General features: G+C 34.2%; 1 protein-coding gene across 9 annotated transcripts in view; it reads left to right on the top strand.

Annotated features, from left to right (window-relative positions):
* Window positions 1-25,105, top strand: part of DAB1 (DAB adaptor protein 1) — a 726,322-nt gene that overhangs the window by 352,713 nt on the left and 348,504 nt on the right. For all 9 annotated transcript variants that reach the window (XR_015742881.1, XM_087929981.1, XM_087929975.1 and 6 more), the window contains exon 3: window positions 18,014-18,080. The gene's annotated coding sequence lies outside the window, so the exon portion shown is untranslated. The remainder of the gene's footprint in view (window positions 1-18,013; window positions 18,081-25,105) is intronic.

Below are 25,105 nucleotides of genomic sequence, written 5' to 3'. Positions count from 1 at the left end.
GGCAAACCAATCCTCCCCTTATGCTGGCATCTTGCAAAAGTTTTAACTTTATTCTCTCTTTCTTACATTGCCATATATATTTCAACACAATTTTATTTAAATCTTCAAAATAATCTTTTCCAAGCCTAACTGGAATTGTTTGAAACAAATAAAAAATTCTGGGTAGTATATTCATCTTGATTGTTGATATTCTCCCTATTAATGACAGTTGTAAACTTTCCCATTTCGCCAAATCTAGCGCTATCTGCTGCTTAAGTTTGATATAATTATTCTCTTTTAGTGTACTACATCTTGCTGTCAAATGTATCCCCAAGTACTTGATCTTATTCGTGACCTGAATTTTCAATACATCCACTAGTTCTTTCTTTTGTCTTGATAGCATATTCTTTGTCAAGATCTTTGTTTTATCTTTATTTATTTTCAAACCAGCCAACTTTCCATATACCTCTATCTTTTCTATCAGTTTTGATGCTGTTTCTAGTGGGTCTTCTAAAATGAAAATCAGATCATCTGCGAATGCTTGCAACTTAAATTCTTCCTTTTTAATTTTCATCCCTTTTATATCCTTTTCTTCTCTAATATTTCTGTTTAGCACTTCCAAGGTTAATACAAACAACAAAAGTGATAGTGGGCACCCTTGTCTTGTTCCTTTTCTTATATCAATAGAGTCTATCAGTTCTCCCTCTATCATTACCTTTGCCATTTGGTTATGATATATAGCTTCTATTGCTTGAATAATTTTTTTACCAAATCCCATCTGTTCCAGCTGTAATAACATGAATCGCCAATTCACATTATCAAATGCCTTCTGTGCATCTAAAAATATCAAAGCCATTTGCTTTTCAGGGTGTGCCTTGTAGTATTCCAAAGTGTCCAAGATTACTCTCATATTGTCTTTAATTTGTCTCTTTGGCAGAAATCCATTTTGATCAGGGTGGAGAAAATTGTTTAAGTATTTTTTAAGTCTTTCTGCCAATATTGAAGCAAAAATTTTATAATCTGCGTTTAATAAGGAAATGGGTCTATAGTTCTTGATGTGTAATGGATCGGCCACCTCTTTTGGGACAAGTGTAATATAGCTTCTGACCATGATTTGGGTATCTTCTTCTTTAACATAACTTCATTCATAACTTCTAGCAATGGAAGGTTCAACGATTCTTGTAGTGTTTTATAAAATTCTGCCGGGTCCATCTAGGCCTGGTGCCTTTCCATTATTTTGCTTCTTAAGTGCTTTAGTTAACTCCATCATTGTTATATTGCTTTCTAACATTGTTTCAATCTCTGTAGGTCTCTGGGGTAGATTAGCATTCTGTAAGTACTGTTTAACTCTTTCTTCATCAATATTCTCTTGTGTGTATAGTTTCCCATAATAGTCTCAAATAATTTCCTTCTTCTCTTTACTACCATAGCAGACTTGGCCTTGGTCATCTATTAATTGCGATATTTTCCTTGATTCTTTCTCCTTTCTCAATTTATATGCTAACCATCTGCCTGGTTTGTTTGCATCTTCAAAATAGTTCTGTTTGGCACCTCTAATTTTTTGTGCTAATTCTTCTTTTTCTATTAGACCCATTTTATGTTTGGTTATATCCATTTTTAACTTAAGGTCCTTTCTCTGTGGCATTTTCTGTAGCTCTTTTTTGAGTCCTTTATACTCATCTTCTAATGCCTTAGAGGCCAATCTTTTCATGGTATTTCTTTTCCTTGTATAGTCTATTATCAAGCCTTTGGAATATGCCTTCATTGTATCCCATACATTCTGGATTGGTGTATCTTCTTTTTTGTTTTCTCCAAAGAAAAACGCCAATTCTTTCTCCATCCACTGTGTGAAGTATTTTCCCTTTAAAATAGTATTATTTAATGTCCATCTGGATATTCTTCTTTATCCTTTCCATTTAATTGTCATTGGATTGTGATCTGCCCAAGTACTTGTTTCAATATTTATTTCTTGAATATTAGTTAACAATTCTGTTGACATCCATATCATATCTATTCTGGACCATGATAAGTGTCTATTTGAGTAGAAGGTGTATTGTTTAGTTTTAGCATTTCTTTCTCTCCGTGTATCTTTTAAATTTATTTCATCTATCATTTTAAAAAAGGATTTAGGGAGAGTCTTTCTGTTTTGCTTTGTTGTTTTCTGTGCTGTATAGTCCAATTTATTATCTACAATTCCATTAAAATCTCCCATCATAACTATATTAACATAGTCCAGTTCAACTATTTTCATATGTAACTTTTTATAGAATTCTTCTTGTTTGTCATTCGGGGCATAAATTGCAATCAGGAGTGTTTTGGTATTATTGTCCATTATTTCCACCATTTATATTCTTCTGTCATCATCAGTATAAATCAATTTCACTGAGATGGTCTCTTTAATATATAAAACCACTCCTCTTTTCTTACATTGTGTCAAGGAAGTGAATATTTTCCCTAATTTTGGCTGTATCAACAATTGTTCATATTGTTTTTTAATATGTACTTCTTGTAGGCAGATTATATCAAATTTTAATTTCTCTAATTTATGGAAAGTTTTCCTTCTTTTAACACCTGAGTTAAGTCCATTTATGTTAATTGTAATCAGTTTTTTCTCTTCCATGGTTATATTTTGTAGTTAGGTTTAGCAGCTCTAGGAGATCTTGGTTCATGTTGTTCTTTGACTTCCACCTTTCCACCTACTGAACCTTCTCCTTTTTCAGTTGCTATTTGGCAGTCCTCTTGAAATTCCATTAATGACATTTCTTTTTCTGTCTCCTTCTCTTTCCCTCCAAAATATTCTGTGTAAAATAATTCAGCTTTCTCAATTGAGTCAATTCTATGTCTCTGTTCTTGCCATGTGAACATTAAACCTTCTGGAATCATTCATCTATAATTCACCTCTTTTTTAAGTAGAATTTTAGTCTGAAATTGGTATTCTCTTCTCATCTCTCTCACTCTTCTGGGTACTTGTTTCAGGACCACAATCTCCTTGTCTTTATATTTCAATGTTTTCTCTCTTGCCACTTGCAATATTTATGTTTTAATGGCTTTCTTTGTAAATCTGATGCGAAGTTCCCTTGATAAGGTATTTCTTATTGCATATCTTGTGAAGATTTGATAAACCTTATCTATTCCACCCATCATCTTCTCTTTAGTTATTTCCAAAGCTTCAGCCAAAATTTCTATCATTGTTTCAGCTAGGTTTTGTCCCTTTTCTTCCTCTACGTTTTGGAATCTAAGATAAAATTCTGATCTGTCCATCTCCCATCACAACATCTCACTTTTATCTTGTTCAACCACAGTTAATCTGCTATCAATATCTTCTTATCTCTTTGTTTATCTTCTTCTTCAATTTTTTGGAATCTCTCATCATACTCCATCATCATTTTTTGAATGTTCTCCACCTTTTCATCAGTTTTTCCTGTTCTTTGTTCAATGTTCTCTTTTCAATATTCTCTGTTCTTATTTGTATATTTTGAATTCCTTGCATAATCATCTTCAGTGTCACTTTTTCCTGTTCTTTTTCTTGCTGTAACATCGTCTGTATTGAGCGTTGACCTCCAGATAGTGAAGAGGAAGAAGTAGAGGTTGAAGAACCAGGGGCTGTTAGTTTCCTACTCATTTTGGACTATTCAAAATCTTCAGGTTCTTCTAAACCCTAATCCACTTGTGAAATAACCAATTGTAATTCCAAGTAAAGATTGAGGGAAAAAAGAAGCCAATTCATAATAATAATAATAATAATAATAATAATAATAATAATAATAATAATAATAATAATAATAATAGGGTTCTTCAGGTTCTTGCATACCTTAATCCAATTGATTGGTTAGATAGCAGTAAAAACTCAAAAATGGGAGAAAAGACCATAAACACACACACAAAAGAAAAAATTGTTAAATCCTGGAAAAGGCAGAAAAGTAGAAAATAAAAAACTAAAGAAGAAAAAGAAAAGTTCTTCAGGTTCTTCAACACCTTAATCCAATTAAAAAGTCTCAGGTATAAAAGAATGCATAAGAAAAAAAAGGAAACCACCCCCCCAAAAAACCCAATATGGAAGATAAATAGGAAAAAAAATACAATAGAGGGAGAGAGAAAAAAGAAAAGAGACTACTCCCTTAAAAAAGAAGAAAAAAAGGAAGGAAATCATTAATACTAAAGCTTTTCCTTTAAAATAAAATGCAAACGTAAAAATTAGACTTCAAAAACAAAAAGAAGTTCCGAAAGGCCAAAAATCCAAATAGCTATTACAAAAAGTAAGCTAGTAAGGAGGGGGTTTGTTAAAGTAAGAAATAGCCCAGCTTAAAAAAAAGTAGAAAGAGCACACTGCACCTTGTTTGGTTATCCAAGGCTTTTGTTAAAGTTTATAAGTCTCTTCTCCAGAGTCTTATCACCTTTTTTTCTATAAACTTCAACACCAGACTCTAGATGTTGATAGAAACTGAGAAGAGCACCTGCAATAATACTCTCCCATGCTGTTCCCTCTATCTTATCAAACAGGCAATGTCCTTGAAAAGAAGTCTCAGTTCTTTCTCAGCTTTGTCTGGTCAAGAAAAAAAAAAGAGAGATACAATATTTCCAAGCCTCTAGTTGGCAGTGTTACAAGGTTTCTTATGCTTTCACTTTCCCCCTCCTTTTCCAAACAAGATATAATAAAAATTAATTAAAAAGGGAAAAATATATTTAAAAAGATGACTAGAAGGGAGTCTCTAGCCTAGAATATTATAAAGTCAAAAAGGAGAGAAAGGATAGGTGGAAAAAAAAAACAGTCCAGTTTCAAAATATAAAATCATGTGTAGAAAATCCAGCAATGAGAAAAATACATAAATAAAAATATTACTTTGGCTTCCCATTTAAAATCGCCACTTAATCACTTTTGTCAAAACTTTTACAGGTTCTTTCTTTTCCTTAGGGTGTCCTTTCAAATCTTAAAGTAAAGAAAAAATTCTCACCAAACTGGCACACTTTCTCTTTCCATTCTCTTTCATTTCGGAGCAGTCCCAACTTCAGCAGCTTTAATGGCTGCCTTTTTGCCACTGGCATAAAGAGCTTCTCCTGGATCTATCAGGGACTTTGCGGTGTCCCTGGGATCGACAGGATGCACTCTTTACATTCACCATCTCTTCAGAATGGTTTAGATCCATTTGGACTGTCCAGGAGCAAAGATATCGGCAGCGATCTCAGACCTCCTAGATCACATGCCATATCATTGCAATGCCAGCTCCGCCCCCCTGCTTAAGAAATTTTTAAAAGTCAAAAAAAGGTCCATTGTCTTCTGTATTGTCACCAAAATGAACTCCACATAAACATGTCCAGGATGTCAGCAGGAGTTAAGCTCAACTCAAAAATATACTTAATTTATGATTAGGGCAAAAAATAAAAAGAACAATGGGTAAAATTTCCATATTTTTTAAAAAATGTTAAGCCATGCAAGAGCAGTGTCCTCTTTGCATCTTGTTCAATTCCTATGCATGAACAATGTAGAGAATGGAAGTATTAGACAAGAATAATCAAGAAGACTCTTCAGCTAACAAAAATGATGAAAAAAGATGGTCCAAATCTAGTCCAAAAGTCAAAAATACACAACTGTATCCAAAAGAGGCTGGACAAACCTTGTGATGGAAGTTGAAATTGAGAAATTTGAATAGCAGCAAAGCAAGAGTTCTAATGCTGACTGGAATGTGAACTTTATCAGACAAAACATTTGCAGCAATTATCCCAAAGGTACTTTTTCCAAAAGGCAAACCGAACTATTTTTTTCCCCTTAACATTTTGCTTCTCATCCAAGAACCTTCTTCAGTTCTAACTGATTGGTGGGGAATGGAAGGATTTATATTCTTTGCAGTCACCTGGTTGTTAGAATTCTGAGGATCATAGAGACCACTTGGGGGTTTATCTGTATTTCCAGAGTCTCCTGAATCAGAGTGTAACCAAGTGTGGAACTATCTTGGGACTCAGGAAGGAAAAAAACCAAGAAAGTCCGGTTGCTTTTTTTGGAAAACGCACCTTTGGGATAATTACTGCAAGATTTTTGCCAGTAGTAACTGGCAGCTAGATTGACAGCATGAGTATTCTTCTTCCAATAAATTCAATTGTTGTTTCAATTTTTATGCTTTTCATAGGGTGAATTTATGCCTCCACTAAAAATAAATATAAGCTCAGAGATAATCATAATTTATTAATGTAAATTTGCCAAGCTAAATCCAACTTGTTTTTTAATGATTTTTTGCTGAGACAAAAACTAATGCTAAGTGCTTTATTCTCCACAATATTTTCTAGGAGGAGATTGACAACTAGATAGATAGGCACATAAATAGATACACATTCATAGTGATAGGTTTTTTTTCCCCTTTCAGAAATGTAAGCAGATTTCTCCAGAACTCCATGTGCTAATGGAAGTACAGTATATTGTCATTTCTTAATGGTATCATTCATGCAGGTCATTCCAGAGAGATAACATATTTTCTCTGATCCTCAGAAATAAAGATGTGTACTGAGTAGCATTCCACTTCCACAGAGAGTGCGAATGCAGGACTGTGCATAACACTAGAATGCATATTTTTATTTCCATAAGATCTTAGTAATGTCTATCAATATTTTATCATTTAACAAAGCTGAAGTATCAAAAGCTCTCCTTGATGTCACAGAATAAGTGAAGCATAATATTTCAGATCCTCTGCGATTCTTGAATATTTTGTTGGAGCATTTCCATCTTCACATACATTATTCTCTGAAAAGATTTTTGTCAGCACTGCCAGTTATGGAAGTTTATTTTGAACAAAGATACAGGAGCTTTTCCCTGAAAATGCTGATGACCAACAGATGGGTGACTTAATACAGCAGAACTGGGGGAGATCAATATTGCCTATAACATTAGAGTAAAAAAAAAAAATGCCATCATTGTAAATGATGAGTAAGAAGCAAAGAGGAACAATGTTTTTTTCCCCATTAGTTTGTGGCAAGGGCAGACAACTTAAGCTTTCCAGCTCCAATTTTTAATTCCTAGAGCAACTCCTGGTCATGTTATTTATTATGCCTGGCATAACTTTTCACATTTCAAGAGCAAGATTGGGGGTGGGGGGGAATAGGCATGATCATCTACAAAGCTTAATACACCCATTTTGTATCTAGCCCCTCCCCAAACTCAGAATCTTCAAAAAGATTAAAGCAGAGCCAATGAAGTAAGTTATTGACTAGGATAGTGAGATCCTGGTGCTAGTCTAGGTTGTAAGCATAAATTGAAGGAGAGAAATTTTGGTACACTATCTACCGATCTTCTTAGAAATATAGAATCATAAGTTTGGAAGGGACTTTGAGGTTTTCTAATCCAACCTCCTGCTCAAGACAGGAGATCTTATACCTTCTTAAATAAGCTTATATAACTTTTTATATAATTCTTTCATGTATTATCCCACATTTTCTTTGCCACCCCCTACTTCCAGGAATGACCTCAAGAGCTAGGAACACAACTTTGAAATATATATCATAGTCCCATTGCTTCTTCAGCTTTCACTCCCAATATGCTTATAGCAACATATTTTCTTCTGGAATGATGGTCTTTGATACCTCTTCTTCATAATTCCAAACAAAATTATTTCCTTCTACCTGTCAGTATTCATGTGGCTAAAGTTTTCAAATCTTACATTTTAAGGGGATGCTATATTAAAAGAAGAAGTATCCAATGCTGGGAACGCTTGAGGTCAAAAGAAGAAGGGGACGTCAGAGAATGAGGTGGCTGGATGGAGTCACTGAGGCAGTCGGCGGGAGCTTAAATGGACTCCAGGGGATGGTAGAGGACAGGAAGGCCTGGAGGAATGTTGTCCATGAGGTCACAATGGGTTGGACATAACTTCGCAATTAACAACAAGCAACAACATACTAAAAGAAAATGTTTCATTTTGCAAAGCTTTATTTTGTAAGCCATTTAGAAACTTTGGGCCAAGGAATGGGATAGAAATGAAATTAACAAAGGTCATATTAATCGAGATTATGGAACTTTCTATGTAACTTTCATATTGGACACTGGGTCAGATGCCTGACCAAACTAAAAAGATTTCAACTGTTCTTTGGTGTCTGTATTCAGTCCTTCCTTCTTACTTTTTGTGAGTTCCTTCCTCTACCCATCCTCTCATTTTTGGTTTCAGTCAGAGCAGAATTTACTATTTCATCCAGATCAATTAAATATTTTTGCACCTGTGCTGCAAACTAGTGCCAAGTTTTCAAAACAATAACTCAGGAAAATAAAATAGAAATATCTTTATTGTCTTCTCTCCAAAATCCTCTCTATTCATTCAGTACACACATCTGTGCCCTAGGTGTCAAATTAGACCATGAATAACAAATAAGGTATTTTATCATACTTTGATTAATCATTTATATAGCACTTCAAATGTGTAAACTATTTTCTAATATTTATTTCATTCCCGGCTGTTAAATGTCACCTTGCCTCTCTGTCAATATTCTATTGTCAACCTAGCAGCTAGTTTGACCTTAAAAATGTTGAAAATGTTAGCAATTTTAATATTATAAAATAAACTTGAGTAATGCAGTACTCACAGTTATTAAATTTTCTGTCCAATGCGAGTTAGAGATATAGTGGAAGAGATACCTTTAATCATGATGAAAATCTAGCTAGTATAAACATGATACAAAAAATTAGTACTGTTTTATACATCCCAAAGTACTGAACATAATCCAGTCTGATTTCAGTAATTTAAAATATTACTGACTTGAACATAAAGTTAAAAAAAACAACATTTGTTTGTTGCATTTCCTTTAGGAGTTCAAGATGCTGTATAAAGCACTCTCCCTATGCTGTCATTATATTCACCTTGTTGTGTAGATTAGAGTGAAAAAAAAAACAGACTGGAGTACCAAATATACCACATAAATTACACAGCTGAATGGAAATTTAAATTTAGATCTCTCAGTCATAGTGGAGCATTCTAACTTTTACACTGTATTGATGCTTTCCCATGATTTATACTGAAAACTGTTGGAACTGAAGGGTGTGTTTCTTCTTCTTTTTTCCTGTCTCTTCCCTCTTTTCCTCTATGCAGACCCTGAACATCTTTGTAGTAGGTCAGATTCTTTCAAACAGTACAGATTGCAATGATATGCAGAAAGGGAAGCTCTGATACAAAAGAAAAGTTGCTGTACTCTAAGTGTTGGTCACTTTAGCTATAAACAAAAGGCATCAATGATCATTTGTTGAACAACTCTATGACTAGTGCCTTCATTAATTTTCTTTGTGGTATGTTTAGAAACTACTACTATTATTTTTTCTTTACATTTTTCAGTATTATAACCCTTGTTTTGAAATGCTGGTGGTCGAATATAGAAACCAATGGCTAGCTAATTCAAGCTATGTAATTATATTTGTGATGTTAACATGTGTGATGTTATGGCTTAATTCCTTTTGCTGTTGTTTACCAAGGAAATAATCAAAAACTCAACATGTAGTATATTTTAATATGTCTACAACTCAATTGAACAGAATATTTCATGTTGCAATACTTATTTTAATTACTCTTGCTTAAGACTTCTAACCTACGAAATCTTGTTTTGTGAACCCCCAATAGCTAACAAAATAGCATATGACTACATATTGCATATAGTTCAAATATATATACATACATACACACACACACACCTCAACAAAAGAGCAATAAGTAATGCATAAACCCAGTAGATCTATCAAGATGCAGAACACAATTGGAAGAAGTTTTATAAACCCCCAATAGCAAACAAAATAGCGTATGACTACATATTTCATATAGTACACATATATATGTTTTCTCAAGTTTTCGCAGGTATTTACATGTATGGCATTCAGCTTTGTTCAGGTATTTTCCCACGTCATTGTAGTTGTGCTTTTAAAGTTGTAGCAACGTTTTGGCAGAATCTCATCTGCCATCATCAGGCTTCTGTATAGTGTTCATCTGGGTGATACCCTGTACAGATGAACACGATACAGAAGCCTGATGATGGCAGATGAGATTCTGCCGAAATGTTGCTAAAACTTTAGAAGCACAACTACAATGACATGTAGAATGACATGCAATGACATGGGGAAATACCCGAACAAAGCTGAATGCCATACATGTAAGTACCCGTGAAAACTTAATATTATATATATATATATATGAGGTTTTCACGGGTATCTGCATGTGGATCTTTGGTTATTTGGGTTTTCTCCCATGTAAAATTGGAAGTATTTAGGTGACGTTTCGATTGAAGTCTCATTCATCATCTTCAGGCTTGTGTCTTCGGCTTTCTGCTTCTCAGAGTGTATGTGAGCTTGCAGCTGCTTCTTTCTTTTAACTGCTAGTGGGGGTGTAACTTGACTGGGTGGGGGCTTGGCTGTGTTCTGATTGGGTGGGGGTGTGTTCTCATTGGTTGGGGGTTTGGCTGTGTTCTGATTGGTTCTGAAGATGATGAATGAGACTTCATCGAAACGTCGCCTAGATACTTCCAATTTTATGCGGGAGAAACCCTGAATAATCAAAGATCCATATATATGTATATGTATATGTATATGTATATGTATATGTATATGTATATGTATATGTATATGTATGTATGTATGTATGTATGTATGTATGTATGTATGTATATGTATATGTATAGATAGATAGATAGATAGATAGATAGATAGATAGATAGATAGATAGATAGATAGATAGATCTTTGGTTGTTCGGTTTCTCTGGCATGATATTCTGGCAACGCTTTGATGAGTCTCATTCATCATTTTCAGCTTATCTTCAGCTCTTGCTTCTCAGAGTGAAGAAGCAAGAGCTGAAGACAGAAGCCTGAAGATGATGAATGAGACTTCATCGAAACGTTGCCTAGATATTCGAACCTACGCGAGAAAACCCGAACAACCAAAGATCCACATACAAATACCATGCAGAACCTCAGAAAACATATATATATATATATATATATATGCATATGCATATGCATATGCATATGCATATGCATATGCATATATGTGTATGTATGTGTATAACACACACACACACACACACACACACACACACACACAGAGCTCAACAAAGGAGCAATAAATAATTCATAAATCCAGTAGATCTATCAAGATGCAAAACACAATTGGAAGAAGTTCCATTTCAATTCAGTAAAGTCAGTCTAGAATTGTGCTAATGAGCCCATAGGATGGAAAGTTGTAAACTGATTAATGTGGATTGATAAACCACTTTCTCCATGAAATCAAAATTATTCAAAATTCATAATGAGCCTTGATGAACCTATCATAAAAACATGTACAGGTAGTCCTTGACTTACAACAGTTCATTCAGTAACCCTTCAAAGTTACAGCGGCAGTGAAAAACATGCCTTATGACCATTTTTCACGCTTACAACCTCTGCAGCATCCCCATGATCATGTGATCAAAATTCAGATGATTGGCAACTGGTTCATATTTATGACTGTTGCTGTGTCCCAACATCATGGGCTTATCTTTTTCAGCCTTCTCACAAGCCAATGGAGAAGCCAGATTCATTTAACAACTGGGTTACTAATTGATCAACTGCAGTTATTCACTTAACAAATGTGGCAAAAAGGTTCATAAAATGGGGCAAAACTCACTTATCAAATGTTTTGCTTTACAGAAATTTTGGGTTCAATTGTGGTCATAAGTCGAGGACTACATGTAACACTATTTCCCAAAGTTACTTCATTTTTTTTACTGCAAACATAAGCAGCTTAGTGGAACAAACAAGGACAAAGTTATTGTTCAGTCCCCAAGTTCTATTTATACCTTAGGTAGCAAGCCGTCTGGGTGATCTTGGGTCAGTCACTCTAAATCTAGCCAAGAAAATTTCATAAACATGTCCAAGCAGTTACCAGGAGACAGCACTGACTCAAAGGCACTAAATAAATAAATAAATTGTAAACATAAAATACAAATTGTACAAATTATATTTGTATTGTATAAATTCTAACATAAAATAAATTTCTTTCAGTCATATTTTCTACCCTTATTATTCACTTATGAATGGAAAAGTTATTTGTTACTTTAAGGGATCATATAAGTAAAAGCAGCTTCTAAAATATGACTTCAAATATAAAGGGTGTCATGGTGTGCGATAATGGCTTGGATAATAAATAAACAATGGGTCTCCAGCATGCCAAAACCTGATAATGTGCAATAGGATATGCTATTTTAATGTTATATTATAGGCTCCTAAGAAGTTAATGGTGCACTTGCAACTGCCAAAGACATATTAAATGGCCTCAAAGAAACTTTGAGAATTCTGTGAATCTCATTTAAAAAGGAGAGAATAAGATATTTCTAATGCTTCTGTTTGCAGAGAAGGTTGAAAAAGGATGAAAAAATAAAAGACTGAACAATTAAAACGTATTATTTTTTTTTAAAAAAAATCTCATAATCATTTGTTCCTGGTGCATATCTGAGGTTCATACAAAAAAAAGGAGATGAATATTTATGTAAGATCATTCCATCTGGACAGAAATGATTTTTTTTTTTACTAATCTCTGAGAAGTAATAGAGATTTTAGTAATGACCCTTGGGATAAAGATGGGATGCAACTGGGTTTTTTTTTTCCTAAGAGTTTTTCCTTCATAGTTGGAAGGTCCATTTCTTTTTGCATTGTACTTGCAGAATTCTTACAGCAAAGCTATCAATAAACACAGCAACATGGGATTTTATCAACTGGCTTGTTGCAGAAACTGGTGCTGGTTTAAGTTAAGATGTGACTGTCCGAAGATCTCACAATAAGCTTCTGGGTCCATGTTGGGATTAGAACTTGGTCTCCTAGTCCAGCAAATGAACCACTACTTCACTCTGGATCTTTGGCAACATTATTGTGGAACCTTTTATTACAGACTTCAATGGCAGTCCATCAAGAATATAAGCACTACAGAACAATCTTCGCCAAACTGGTGCTAGATTGAAAAGCTCAGAATTCTCAACAAAGTCCAACAATCTAGAAAACTTACTTGAAAAGACACCCACAGTTTGTCTTATCATGACCTATAATCCATCCTTTTTCAGGCAAATTCTATTATATTATCAGTGTATGGGTAGATCAGGAAGAGATGGAACATTTAGTTGCTTCGTAGATTTAGTCAGCAAAGGCAAACCAGTATCCCATTGGCTCTGATGTTCAGCTTGGGTGCCTATGGATAGCTAACATTCATAGGTTTACTTTTCTTATGTAAGTGTTATCCTAGCATGAAATATCCATATTTAAGCCAATAAGCTGAAAAATGCCTTGTAGTCCAGCCTGATTCACTTCTCTCTCCTCTTATGACACTTAATCATTCTTAATGTTATTTATGTGTCCTATCTGTCTTGAGAGACAATACATTAATTAACAGTGTATCTTATTAACTCATACTGTTTCCCCATCCTAATATTCTCCAAATGAACCTGATGCTGTGGATCAAGTTGCTGGATGGCTGCTTTTTATTTCAGTAAAAAGACACACATGACAAGTGGTGCAAGCCAGGTGATTATGCCTTCGGGATTGTTAGGGGACACAAGGTCAAAAGGCTGAGTGATTTTAACTACCTGAGAAAAGCACTATAATCTTCTCAAAATAGGTTGTCTGGAGTGTGTTATGGCTGTTATGTGGAGCCATAATAGTGCATGAATGTTGGGTGTGTGTATGTGTGTGAGGTAAGACACCATTTTAGGTACTTGCTTAGTCTTAATTGTATCTCAACAACAATAAAAATATTTACAACCTGAAGCAGCATGTTGAAAAGGAGAACATTAAGCATCTTAATGTAATTGTATTCATTTATATCCCACCTTTATTTCCTTTTGTATAAATAACCCAAGCTTGCAAACACATACACACCATTCCTCCTATTTTCCTCACAACAACAAATATGTGTGATAAGTTGGCCTGACAGAGAGTGATTTGCCCAAAGTCACCCAGCTATTAAAAGTACAGACTTATTCACTGGTCAATGCATTGATGTTGTAAAACAAGCTAATAAAACAGTAACATGCATTGGAAGTTATATAAGTTTCTAGAAATTTACAGTTCATGATGTTCCCTTCCTCTTGAGGTAAAATAATTCTGGCACACGCTGTAAGAATTAGGTAACCTCTTGTAACAGACTCTATGACATATAATATTCTGTTATTTGAAATTGGAATAGAAAAACCCTGGCATCGTAGAAATATTTAAAAAGAGCATCAAATAATTGCTAATCAGCAATTCCAAGATTCTCTGAAGAAAAAAAAAACATGTATAGAAATAAATGAACTTCATTAAGGATGAAGTTCCATAGACTTGGTACTGCAATTTGTGTTAAGGAGATACATGTAGAATGTTAACAAAATAAAATACCTAATGTTACCAAAATAGCATACTTGAAAAGGTAAATTCATTTGGAAGCAAGTGGTCCTTAAGAATTTGACTACAATTTCAGTACTTTGGATTAAGTTCAGAACTAATTTAACATTACAGAAACTATTTTAAAAACTCAATAACATAATTAAAATGTTTATTTTTTTTATTTTTGACCCCTTTCACGGCTAGCAAGGCACAAAAAGTTTAAATTGTTGCCATTGTTTTCATATATTTGATCTTTTTAATTTCTGAAATATCAGCTACATGTTAGCTTCTAAAGGACTTATTACAGTATATTATTCTGAAAAAATCACTAAACTCATGTAATATACAATACTCTGTGTGCAAAAGGAAGAGTGGAAACAACCTGTAGTTTAAGGCTACTTGTTCTGAATCTGCTAAGAATACTTTTCAATATACTAAGAGGGCCATGGAATCCTATCAAAGCTTAACATTCATAATAAACAGGAATGACTTGTTTGCATGGAAACATGCAGCAGTTTAGAATTCCAACTCAAAAATATGAACATGCTGTTGTATACCTCCATTGTCTTCTTGGTTTGAATTTTCCCTCACTATTTCTTTGTGACAGATGTATGGGGTAATGTGATTGGGTGGAATGTCAGGGAGTTATAAAATAGCACAGTTTACTTTAGCATTTACACCAAGAATTAAATTAGCCATTATATAACTTAACATGGGTTGTAAAGTGATTCTTTTAACATTATGTTTTAAATCAACTTCTTTAAAGTGTTCTCTTAGCTCTTACAGCAAGATGATTTCGATTAACTTGTATTTTACAAAGCATCTGTAGCTGATAAATCCTTGCCTTACCTTGCAATAAGTAGAGATTCCTAAACTGCCATTCTGGAGGATCTCCTTGAGCTAAGACATCAGGTCTTTTCAGACCAATCCTCCTGCTCACATCTTCCAAACACCTCTCCTACAGTCTTCCATAATTCAGTTGTGGGACTGAAATTGGGAGGAAGTTTCTCTGCTACCATTATTTGAGTGACAATCCTGATGCTAAATCTTCCCATGCAATAACCAGTCTGTTTTTCTTGACTTTTGCACCCAACCTATACTCCAGTGAAGGATAACTATATCGGCCTATATGAAAATGTTTGCTTCTGAAAGTTTTCCTGTTTGAATGAAATTTGGATGAAAAGTACTGTGAATTGAGAAGCTGCTGGACTCAGGAGAACTATTTCCCCCTAAAATTGAAATATGTCACTGGAGTTTTGTCAAACTTGTCCAGGACTTCTTTCTCCCTCCTAAAGCCATTGCAATTAGTCAGGCAACACAGATGGTATGATGTAGCCTGTTGAATTTATCCACATCCTTTCATGTCACCAGCCTATCAAATGCCTTCGTATTAGAGGCCATAGCCGGCTATATTGTTTTTCTTATTAGAGAAGATATACAGATGTCACTAACAAATTTAGATAAATGAATCTTTGCAACCCAGAAATTTAGCATTGAACTGAAGAAGCTTCTTGGATAAGAAATGAAATGCCTTCAAGGGAAAACAAAGAGTAGTTTCCTTTTGAAATTAGCATTGTAAAGTTTTTCCATTTCTGCACTTGATATTGCTTGATATCTGCATTTAATATTCAGAAAATATCAAATGGCAGCTAAATTTAGTTTAGTTTCTATTGTTTCAAGAATCTTATATTTACTTTCTTATAAACCCTTCCACTTCAAATTCACTGAGGCATTAAACTTTCTCATTAACCTAACTGACTCCTTAAACTGGAGTGGAATCTTCCAATATCCACTGCAAAGAAGTGTGTGTCTGTAGATATAATTAGATAATCACTAGCCCTAAAGAGAAATATTTAATATGACCTGGGAGCTATGGATCTAATGGAAAGTAAGCAACAGTCAGTCTTATGACAAAGTTGGACAAATATAAATTAAGCTACATAAGTGACCATATTGCAAGCAATTCTCACAATCTGTAATATGCTTATTTGGACATAGTCTTTTATATAAATAATATCCTTCCATTTAAAAAAGGTATTTGATAATAGACTTTCAAAAGATAAATGAAGTGATTTTACATTCTGTATATTAGCCCATTGCCCCCAACTTGCTTAGTTTTCTTTTATTTGTAAGAATTTAAACTTTGAGTTTACTATTTTCATAAGTCAAGGTTTTTAGAAAAATTGATGAAGTGGTACTGGCAAATTATACCAACTGCAAACTTAGAGAAGATTGCAGAAAATGTGTGCGGCTTTTTAAAGCTTGGTTTTCATCCAAGGGGATAAATCTGAGTCTCCATTATGCTTATGAAAAATAGTTCATAGATATTTTTATGGGGGGATATTCTTAATATAGTATGATAAAGGCCTGCACAACATGGCTTGGATTTACCTTTGAAGATTATCTTTGTATCATACACATCCATACCTGATGTCCAAATGTATTGTAGTCACAATATAAGCTTTTTCCTTTCACAATTGCATTGCAGTGTTGCATACAATGTGTAAGAGATGGATCTTGTGCTACAACACCATGATGCTCATTTCATTAATTAACTCCCCCCTCCTTAGGTCAGGGTAGCTCCTTAGAAGCATGGAGATACTGTGTTGTTTCCCAAAGCAACTTTCTGGATGGGAGGGACTGTTTTTTTAACTCTTTGTTAAGATGAAACAGTCCTGGAAGAGCTGCACAATACCATATAGTCCTCACAACTGCATTAAAATAAAGAAGTCTTTGAGTTGAGTTTGTTGCCTAGTGAACTCAAGACTACAACCTTGCACATTTTTTAGCATCTACAAGTTATTTGCTATTGCCAACTTCTGGACTTTTTTTTACTTCCTGATCTGGCTGACAACCCATAATCTCCCAATGATGTATTGTCTAAGTATGAACTAGTATTGCTTGAGTTCTGGTTGAGCCACATCAGTGGTGGGATTCAGTCAGTTTGCACTGCTTTGGGAGAAACTGTTGTTAACTTTCTGAGCTTGGAAGAAATTATTAGGGCAGAGAACCGGTTGTTAAATTATTTGAATCCCACCACTGAGCCACATATAATTGGAGTTCCACCAAGCAAACAAGTGTTGTGGCCCACCAGATTTTGGGGGGGCAATATGCTGACTCTATAAACTGCTTAGACAGGGCTGTAAAAGCACTGTGAAGTGGTATATAAGTCTAAGTGACAGTGCTATTGCTACTGTAATATTCAATAGGATGCATGGTACATCAATCCAAGAACTTTCAGATTGATTTATTTGTTGATTATTATATGTAACTACATAAATAGATATTTGTCTGTAATAATATACCCGTAACCTGGTCCTTCAGTGGTGTACCCATTTCTGCTGTACCTGAGTGTAACCCAGAGAGCTGTAGGTATATGTTTTGAAATAAATTACAATAGAAAATAAGAAAAATATATCACAGGCAAAAAAAATTCACAAAACTATATCAGTCATGTGATAACTATACCTATTACAAGTTGCTTGCATGTAATATCATGTGATACAGAATCTGCCAAGGCAAGCTTATAGATACATGAAATAATCATAGAATTATGTAAACTGCCCATGACTTTTTTTCTTCTTCTACTTTGCTCTATCAATTTGTTTCATGTTCCAATACAAACAGACACCCACTGAAATGAAATGGAGATGTTTTATGTAAAGTTTTCTGACTTTCATTTTTTTTCCTTTTAAACAGTGACCAACACTTGGTACTTGCCAGACTTCATGAATAGAAAAAGATTGACTTTTCCTGAAGTATTAAGGTAATTTTATGATTCTTTTTAAGTATAAATTGAAATTACCAAATGTGGTGCTAACAACCAAATGGTTGTATTCCATGTTAAATCACACTGGCAGAAATATATAATTATTAAATATTTTAATGTTAAGAAATTATTTCTTAATATGTTGAACGATAAGCATGGCTTAATGTAACCGTTGTTTTCAAGTGATCATCCTCTCCAGTCCTTTATCTCTTTTTTGCCTTTGGATGGAAATCTCTCTCTCTCTCTCTCTCCTTCCCTTTCCCGCTCTCCCTCCCTCCATCCCTCCCTCCACATCTATCATCTATCTATCATTTATCCATCTATCTAAACTTCAAAGGCTTTCTATGCTGCCATTTTTCATTTTCCTGCAACTTAGTTGTGTGACACAATGATTAGAAAGCTATTATTAAAGGTTAGCACTTTGTTATAATTAGTATTGATCAATTTATAGACCTTGTGGTAGTTTTCTAAATTTGCTTGTGGTGAGATGTGTGGTTATCAGTATATTCTTGTAGGAAAAATGGGCTTTTTATGTGTTTCATGGCTTAGGTTTTAGGATGACTTTAAAGATTTGGAAGCTGACACTGAGGTTGTATCTCTTTAGTTGCTAGGCATATTTTATGATATTCTGCTGAATCAGCTTCCTTGCTGGGAGAGTGGTAACAACTTTTTTTTTGCGGTTATGAAAATATCTTTATAGTTGATGGAAGACAAATTTATTCATCTTGCATTTTATTTCAAAGAAAGCTAAATCATATTTCCAAAATCAGAAAGCAAACCGGATTAAAATTATTTTTTCAATTTGAATCATTTTTAAAATGTTCTGATGCATTTTTTAATTTATTATATAAAAGGTGTGCATATGTGTATCCGTGCATGTATACATATGCACATAGAAATGTATTAATATTACAGAATTTTTAAAAACTGGAAATGGACTGAGAAATCAAAAGTTTTATGTTGGAAAAACAATATACTGAGTGAAACCAAACTCCATATACGTACATTGTTTTTTTTTTTTTGTAAAAAAGTGTGTTCCATATCTACAATGCATATTAAAATTTGATTTTAATATTTTATGTTTCATTTCCCTTGGGCACACAGCCACCTGGGAGACTTTATGCCAGTCATTCTCTCTCAACCCTACAAACCAGGCAATGGCAAAGCACTTCTGAAAAACTTTGCTGGGACTTGTTCATGCAGTTGCCAGGAGTCAACAGTGATTTGAAGGCACTGTCACACAAACACACACACATACACACAAGCATGTGATAGTCATAATAAAACATGTTATGGGAAATGTTAAAAGAGGAACTTAAAAGTATTATGCTCTTCAACTATTTTTTTTTCAGTTGAAACTAGGATAAAGAAGGTTTGAATGCCTAAAATATAAGGATCTCTTCATCTCTTCTTCTCTGCTAAAGAAATGTTGTCAAATGCCTATTAAAGTTTTCTATTTCTTCCTAGAATAAAAAAAAAAAAAAAAACTAGTGTAGGAATATGTTTGTAGTGTCATCTTTTTTTTATGTTAAGGGAACCAAAACACAGGGTATTTTAAAGCATGGCTCTGTGGTAGGGGAAGACAAAAAAAGCAATAGTTTTTGGTGACGAGTTTACCTTTTAAAAGGAACAGGGGGGGGGGGAACGTAGCGGGGGGACCAGGAATAGGAACGGTAACATGAGTTGGTTTTCATATTGCAAATACCAGTTACAAAACAAGTAAACATTTAGATAGATTTGATGGATATGAAAGTGATAAATTATATGGTGGGGGGGGGGGGGGGGGGGCTTTTGGAAAGCTGAGAAAAATGATGTATTACTAGGCTGGATTTAGGATTTTCTAATTCTCTCTGCCTCGTCCCATTTTATTTTATTTTGTTTTATTTTTTTAAGTAGGTTAATCCATATTTGTTAGAATTTATGCTACAGTTAAGATCTTGTTTTCAATTCCGTAATGTGGAAATTGCAGCAATAATTTTGGGTTTGCATCTGGAGCCACCTCGCAGATTGCCAAGCCCTGCTTTAGCCGATGGCTATGATCACCATTATTTCACCATTGTTTCATTATTTATTTATTTATTTATTTATCCAACTATATTGCCATGAGGCTATTCTAGGCATCTTATAATAACAAAAAAGGAAGAAAATGAAAGAAGTATAAACGGAACAGAAGTAAAATGATAGAACAATAAAATAAACAATTAAAAAGAACACAAGGTGTCTATAATTGCCACAAGTGATGTACCATATCTTATAGCCTTTCATCTATTACAGCTTTGAAGAAAAGACATATGGATGATTTTGTATTATTCATTTTTTTTTCCTTCTCCACTGAGATGTCCTCTTCCATCAGTAATGTACTTGGCATCATTTTCAACAGAGTTCGCTTTGCATAAGGTGAATGTATCCTTATGGTGCAATTCAGTTGTGCGATGAGCACAAATAATACTGAATATATTTGGTGATGATTGGAATGCATTTTGCAACATAAAATGATGAATAAGCTGCCAATAAAAGTGATTGAAATGCATGGAAGGAATTGAGGGAGGCTGCGGAAGGTCATTGTGTAAGGAAACAGAAACTGGTAAGCGTAGCTAAAAAAATAAAATAACTAGGAGTTATTTTAATATCTATGCTTTATTGGTAAAAATGTAGCTGGCTATAACTTTCTATAACCTTTTAGATTCCCCCCCCCCCTTTTTGTAACACTCATTCACAAAGAATTCCAAGAAACATTCAAAATTCATTTCATTGATCAAATTATTGCTGAAGAAATGGAGGGCATTTTCATAGCATTTATGGAGCTTTAGATGGCAAGCCAGATCAATTAATTTAATTCCATAATGAAGTTCACACCTTAGCCCTCAAAGAAGCTTACAGTAAAGATGAAACAAAATCAGACCCAATGAAATATTATACAACATGAGTATAACAATAATAATAGATAGATAGGTGGTTACTGAAAATATACAATTAATGTTCAGTGTAAATCATTCCTACAAGCAGAGAGCATTGAGTTGCTTTCATGATATATTAAAAACAGAGGGAAGATGGGTGGTCAAATAAAGCAAATAAATAAATACATAAATAACTTCCAGGCCCTTTCAAATATGTACTTTTTTTACAACATTTTCACTCAGGTTAACAGAATTTTTTAAAAGAAACATTAGATATACCTAGATATTGATGAAATATTCATGGGCAGGGATAAACAACAGGTGAAAACAGGACTAGTTCTGTCTTTCACTGTCCAGTTATTTCTCCATTGTACTGAAGCCTCTCTGGTTCCCTGCACTTCAGTTAAGTCCCAGAGAGGACATCAAGAGAAAGAACTTCTCCGATGAGACTTTTAGAGATCAAAAAGTGCAAGCAGTTGGGGCAGTGCAGAATGATGAAGAGATGGGAAAAAAAAACAGCCATGGAATTTTGGGCAATCTGCTGCAATAAAGTAGGATAAACTTAGAAGCTTCACAAATGGATTTGTCCAGATGGACTGTGCAACTATCTTGATAGAGCATTTAAAAAAAAAATCTAACACTTGGATTACTTTCATATCCATTTTTATGATTTATAATTCATCATGGAACAGCTTGCCTTCAGCAGTTAAGGGTGCTCCAACACTGGAGGCTTTTAAGAAAGGACTGGGCAGCCATTTGTTTTAAATGGTATAGGGTTTCCTGCTTAAGCGGGTGGACTAGAACAGTGATAGCTAACCTTTTTGTTGTTGTGTGCCGAAAGTGTGCGTGTGTTCCCCCCACCCCTTGCATATGCAAGCGCAACCCCCCACACTCCTTCCTTTCCCCTGTGCATGTGTGAGCATCTATCACATGCACTCTGCCCCCCTGCCCATGTGTGGCAGATACCCAAAAATCAGTTGGCTGGCGGGAGGTGCGCACACATGTGCACTGGAACTGAGCTGAGGTGACAGCTCGCATACCGGCAGAGATGGCTCTGCGTGCCATTTCCGGCATGCATGCCATAGGTTTGCCATCACAGGACTAGAAGTCCCTTCCAACTGTATTATTCTGTATTCCATATTTAAATTAATTATTTTCCAGATAAATTTTACACTGCACTCCACACAGTAATTGAAAAGAATCTAGGACTTTAACCCTCTTTCATCGATCCAACCCAATCTTCCTGGTTGTTTTCAAAAAAAAAAAAGAAAGAAAGAAAGAAATCAGGTGATATATAATGTTGTAGTATGATTCATTTTGCGGGGAGGGCGGATTATGGATTTAGTCAGTAGGTAAGCTGATCTGTGCTAAATTGATTGATTGCAAATTCCTAGAAAGTCTCTATCAATTTCATCCAAGGAGTCATGTTTTCCACTTGGCTGTCATTGGATGATGGATTCTTGACTCGAGGGCAAGACAGAAGTGTCAACAAATCCTTAAAGGAGTTATTTGTGATTTCTAATCCCAAATTGTTCTATTTGGACAAGAATAGAAATGAAAAAAATGTTTATGGTCATATATTTGTTTTCAAGCACATGATTACCTAATACATAAAACTCTTATGGCATAATATTTAGTAGTAGGTAGGTAGGTAGGTAGTTAGGTAAGTAGGTAGTTAGGTAGATAGATAGATAGATAGATAGATAGATAGATAGATAGATAGATAGATAGATAGATAGATCAAGATGCTTTCGAGAATACGATTATTGTCAAATATTAATGAGGAATAAAGTGGATTTTCAAGAGTGTTAATAGTACATATATAAGAACATCTGTAAAAATGTTGCACTGTGTATATGTGTATGTATGTATGTGTACGAATGTTTGTGTGTTTGTGAATTATATCTGTCTGTCTGTCATTGAAATGCATGGTTTTCACAACAATGTATTTTAGCAAATGGTTGAAGTAGTCTTATTTTTATAGAGTAGGATATTAGGTAAGGATGTTGATAGCATCATTTTAATGGTAATAAAAATGTGGTTTTGCTGTAATTATATAACTACCACCTAATCTGCTTTAAGATATGTAATCTTGAAATAGTACCTACTTATACCTCATCTATAAAATAGTGTTGAAATAATATGCTCATCTTCTCCTTTAACTCCTCTGTTGAGATATTCTCCTTCCCAGATATCATAGGCAAGGCTGCTGTCCACTGCTTCCCCAAGTTCATTGCTAATGGCTAGTTGTTTGTTTGGTTTCCCAATGTTTATCAATGGATGAATGCTTTAACTCTATTAGAAGACAAAGATATAAGGATGCCTGAATACTTATTACACGGTGGCTAAAATATCTTTGTTGAAACACTGGGAGGAAGAAGGAAGTTATAATGAATGCAACTGTAGATTTATTCTACATTGTGCTAATGATAATAACTGCAGGCTAAATCACATATTATAAATTATAATCAGGTGATATTCTCCATAAAAATATTAGGTGGGTGTCCTTTAAAGGTTATAACCTGTAAATGTGGAATACACAATTTACCAGAGTAGTCTAGATTAAGCAACTGACAATTTGACACAAGCAAGTGCAACTGTTTTGCTATAGTCTTCTCCAATTTGATTCTTTGTGGATGTACTAGACTTAATTTCCATAATCCCTAGCCAATTAAACTTCTATTCTTGCATATACAACATTCAGTAAAACAAATGCCACATTTTTCTGTGGCAATGGTGGTTGGAAAATATTCTGCTGAATTCATAAGTATTCTGAATCATAGCTCATACAGTATGTCTGATTAGAAGAGTTTTAAACTGAATCCAATGGGAGTTATAAACACCACCCAGAAGTAAATACTTCAGATGAAGACGTGAGTTTTGCAAAAAGAAGTTGGAGTGTTGGTATAATTTAGCTTATTAAATTACATAGTAGGGGGAAAATGGAAGCACCATTGCCTTATAAAAAACAAGGTCTTTAGTCTTATATATTAATACTCAAAAAATTGAAATAAACAAGATTAACTGGAACTCTTAGTACCATAAGCAGAGTAAAGAATAATGGAATTTTATTTTTAGATTTTTTTTAAATCACTTTTTTATTATTGTTATAAGTAACTCAGTGTGGCAAACATACCTAATACTCCTTCCTCCTCCAATTTTCCTCACAACCTTGTGAGTAAGTTGGGCTGAAAGATTGTGCCTGGCTCAAAGTCACCCACCCAGCTTTCATACCAAATGCAGGACTGGGACTCAAAGTCTCCCATTTTCTAGCCTGGTCCCTTAATCAGTAGAGTTAGCTAGGTCTCAGATCTTAAACTACTGAACAGTAGATTCCAATCTAATTATAGAGAAGATTTCTGATTTAAAGCAGTTTGACTCTGAATATAACTAACTACAACTTGTTGATGGGCTCCTTCTGCTGGCTGCACTGATGCTGAGGCTAGATAGGCATTTCTCAAGGATGTGTTAATTGGAGGAAGTTAGATACAAAGGCCTAAATAGCTGTTTCCAATTTTATAATTTCCAATGCATAGTGGAAATAATAATGCAAAAAGGATAGTTTGTTTCAGTGTTCTAAAATAGCCTAAAGTGGTTTGATCAACTAGACTTCAGAACATCCATAGAAACTAATGTTGAATATATTTGGGGTGATTAGCTACCAATCAATAGTCTGATTTTTTACTAATTTTTCTGTTTCTTCTTTATAGAATATAAATATCTACCAGACAGTAAAATTGCTATAAACAGGACTCCTATACATGTAAAGTATATTCCATTTTTTTCTTGTGTTTTCTTGTATTTTTTTTCTTCCCCAACCTGGTATTCACTCATGATTGCCATGTAGAATAGCTGAGATGTGAATTCTATTTTAGCAGAGTATGAAAATTAGGTGACAGAAAATATGTTTATACTTTATTTTCATATTAAAAATGTGATTAGACAATTGCAAGTTCAGTAGACAAACTATAAAGACCTGGTCTATTTTACTGATGAAAGTTAAAGATTTTTTAAAAAAATTACCAGCTAGAAAACTTTATAAATACTTAATATATGTTTAACATTGTATTGTTGAACAGGCCATAAAGAATTGCCTACAATATTAAATAGATCCCAGCGTGCTTA

Source organism: Pseudonaja textilis, chromosome 3, assembly GCF_049901715.1.
Source record: "Pseudonaja textilis isolate UNSWEBS1 chromosome 3, rPseTex1.2, whole genome shotgun sequence".
In the NCBI taxonomy this organism is placed as follows: domain Eukaryota; kingdom Metazoa; phylum Chordata; class Lepidosauria; order Squamata; family Elapidae; genus Pseudonaja; species Pseudonaja textilis.
This window is presented reverse-complemented; position numbering and strand designations above follow the sequence as displayed.